Source organism: Opisthorchis viverrini (genome assembly GCF_000715545.1).
Source record: "Opisthorchis viverrini unplaced genomic scaffold opera_v5_22, whole genome shotgun sequence".
Lineage (NCBI taxonomy): Eukaryota > Metazoa > Platyhelminthes > Trematoda > Opisthorchiida > Opisthorchiidae > Opisthorchis > Opisthorchis viverrini.
In genome coordinates, this window is record NW_008751678.1 from 3,082,142 (window position 1) to 3,086,147 (window position 4,006).

The window sequence follows — 4,006 nt, forward strand, 5'->3', positions numbered from 1 at the left end:
AAAGACCCAAACATTGCAGTACACTGTTACCTTCAGTTCGTCCTTGCATGAGGGCAGGAAACCCAATTGTTTCATTCTTAAGGCCAAAATGATTAACCAGAATTAGATGGAGGGAAGAAACTGATGAATTGTGGAGCATAGTATTGCTGGATAAACCAGGAAAAATGCTTTGATAATACAATGCAAAGGGTAGGCAAAGAATTCTTTGCTCGTCAACACTTGAATTTTTCCATATAGAACTTATAACACCATTATTACAGCGTTCGTAGTAACAGTCGGTGGGTGTGGAGTCCACTGGGTAGTCCAGAAGTTAGTCTAAGTGAGCTAAGGGTTCAGCAACTCCAGGAGGGGCCAACCGCCTTATTTGGTTTCAACGTACCGGTTAGTTTCGGCAGTAAACAACACGACCCTGCTGATGCATCTGCACCACTGCCAACCAGTACACAGTAGAGACTCGGGAGGGGGGGGACTACGGCAAATCGAAAGCTAGTTTGGTAGCCCACCGTCGAGTTTACTTTTGTGAGATGTTGGCGCGCGCCTCGTCGTTTAAGTTGGCCTGTGCTGATTGTTTTCGATGAAGATTGGTCTGAGTCAACACGGTGGAAACGCGCACTCCCCTCACCATAATACAAATAAGCATGTCCGAGTAGACTTACTGGGTCAGCTGTTCACAACCGGAGATATAATCATCCTTGCACCTGACTGACAAGTTATATCGGCGCTGTTCGTGAGACTGGAACAATATTTTCCTGGTCGGACGTCTATCAGTAGCAAAACCGAGTTGCGTGTGCCTAAATGGTCGTGCCCGGACGAATCATCGAGTGGCCCCAACCCAACCATCCATCGAATAGGAACTATCTGGATACAGTGGAAAGTGCGTATGGAAAACCTGCTGTCTATGCAGTACCGAGTGCTATGCAGTGTGGTTAACGACCCCGTAGTTGGCAGCCCCATTGTTCCTAATCGGGGTCCAAGGAAAACACCACTGAGGAAATGGCGGCTGCTTGGGAGGACAGTTTGCACAAAAACGCTGCGAGTTTGCCGATCCACCCCTTTCAGTGGATGAATTGTGTTCTCAGGACGCGTATATCCTGGAGTATTTATCCACGGTATTCAGCTTCGGTGCAACCTGCTCAGGATAACAGATAAGAATGCCCGACGTGGACAGACCATCTTTCGTTGTGGAAAGTAAGGTCAACCAGAAAGCTTGGTCCATATTCCGCAGTCCTATCAAATTAAGCACGATGCCCGAAGTGTTCATCGAAATCAGAATGCAAGAGAGCTGGAATATGTCTCCATCACCTGGGACACCATCTCCGGAGAGCTGGGTGCACCTGCTTCGACATCCTTCATCAAACCTGACGTAGTTGTTGTTCGGTGGCGCAAGTAACGGTGATAGACATAAATATAACCTCGGATGGGTGCGGAGTGCTTGCACAAAGTGAGAAGTATGGCGCTGACGACTGTGCTCCCGCTATCGCCTCTGCCATTGTGACGTTGATTTCATTTTTCAGAACCGATGATCATTTCATACCGAGGTGTCTGCTTTCTACAAAATGCCAAGGTTATTACAGGACTGGGGCTTCCCAAGTCACATTCGGTTGCTAGTGTTTGCGCACCATTTTACGCTGCCTACGTAATTAAGACACTTTTTGCGTAGCACAGCCCATCCTATATGACGGATATATTGTGCGCCGTGTTCAAGTCTTGATTGTGCTGAGAATTAGTGAGCGTTGAAGGGCATTAGGAATTGTTTGTTGTTTCTTCGGTTGTCGGCCCTTACATTTGTATTTTCATGTCAAACATCCTCTACATACCTTGGAGATAATTGCGTCTGACTGGAAGACGATCAGTGGTACGTTAGTGAGCAGAACCTTCCCCATTTTTAACATACTCGAAACTTTCTACATGTGTAGCTTATATTTCCAGGTTTGCAATCATGCTCCTCAAAGATAAAAGCTGTTAGTGCGGGAAAAGTCACACAAACATAGTCAACCCGCTAAAATCAACATAAAAGTATGCATGCGCATGTACCCCGGAATCATCATGGGTGCAGCTTTCGAAGGTGAATTACCGCAGCCAATAGAAAAACGATTCGAACCCTAAACGCCAAATCCGGTACCCCTGACATCATCAACTCTGTTCTCATTGCCCAACAATCAATCCCTGAAAAATTATGGCGATCTTCCTGCTGGAGTTTCTTGTACAGAAGAGAATGTCAACGTTCCTCAATGGGTGCATTGGAGGACAGCTCCATAATTCAAGGTCCGACGAAACATGGACCTCAACATGCCCTCAACGTTTTATGCAGTAAACAAGTACCCATGTAGGGAACAGATCGTTCCAGCCTGTGAGCAGACTTCAAGTTATCTGTGGAGACGTTCAATGAGACTACATCACATCGATCGGCGGTGTGTGTAAGATGTTTAACAAGACTGATACGGGGGAAATCAGACAATATTTCCTCGAATCCTAGAGAGACAAATAGAGGTATATGGATATGGGCACGACTAAAGCAACTCAGAATCCGCAGTCCCTAAGTGACACTGTAAACAAACGGTATAAGCAGCTTCTGGGGCGTGCGGTTCGACAACACGTTGTCAGTCCCTTTATTTGCAAATATTTTTCCCTGATGGTTGACTCGTTTTGCTGTAGTGTGTATATATTTTACGACATAAAATCAACAGAGCAGTGGTTGAGGCAAATGGTGAATTTTGTGGAAGAGGAAGATCGTTCAGCTGTAATACCTCTTCGGTTCCTAACTGCCATGCCACAAAAAAGTAAGCGCGAGGACTGATTTACTGCCAGGTTGACCAAACGTTGAGAGCACTGATAGATATGAAAAAGGCTGGGTTTAAACCACGGACCAACCAGTCAGTAATTCCGGGCCTTAACAATCGGGCTATCTCGAGCACACTGAAGAGTCCATATTATCGAGAATTCGACAACCGCCCTTCTTTGATTCTAGATGGCTAAGGATAAAAACGTCTCTCAAGCGGTGGATTTTGCTTCGAATCCCGCAGAACGCTTACCCCAGTATATCTAGCTGCACCGGCCTCTAGAGGTACGCGGTCGAAACACGGAAGAGAGCGAGGAAGTGTCCGTTCAAATACAGTACTGGCGTCCTGTACACTTGGTTCTGACAGACAGCATACATCTATGCACAGACGATCCAGCGTACCAGCAACACATATTTGTCGTCTTGCTTGCTTCCGCCTACGAACATTAAAGGAACCTAAGCAAACCGGCTTGCAGCGGTCCAGAAACAGACTTCCGAGTGTTTAGGGTTGATACTGAAGTCGGACACGCAAAAACTGCAGCTGCGTGTGGTTCACGGCGAACAAAGTGGACAGTCCTAGTGCTAGGACCTGCGGTGAGAGTAGTCGAATTGGGGTGGAGTAAGGTAGAAGAGCGAATGCGCGAAAGTATTAGAAGGGAGATGTCAGCAGCGGCATGTTTTAGTTTTCCCACCTTGCTGTAAGCAGCAAGTAAGGCGACCCGACTGGTGACATCAAGTGACGACCGAAGTGGCATGACATTACTGATCGCTGTAGGTATCACATCTGTACGAGGATTAGGATAGTGCCAGGGTGCCCACACCTAGAGAGGAGGACAATTGGGGTCGTCCACGAAATCCTTTGACTCAAAAGCATGGAAATAGGGCAGTGGTGTTTGGAGGAAAATGCAACTGCGCTTTCTATTTTTACAGAACGAGTCACCAAAAAATGTTCCAACCCCCAAACTCTAGAGCCAGAAAATTGCGTTGATTAGACCTCGAGTCGTTGCCCGACCTGGTGCAACAGATTATGCGAATGTCACACACCTTAGGATAGCTTAATGGGTCACGTAGGCACACACACACACCGTCACGATAAGGTAAAGTCACTTCGTGATTGCGTCAGTATTCACTGCTGAGAGTCAGGTTTTTTTAATGTCCGCAACTGTGGCAGCATAGGACAGGGCAGTGGTGTCAAGACTACATTCGCATAACCCATTAACTCGTGAT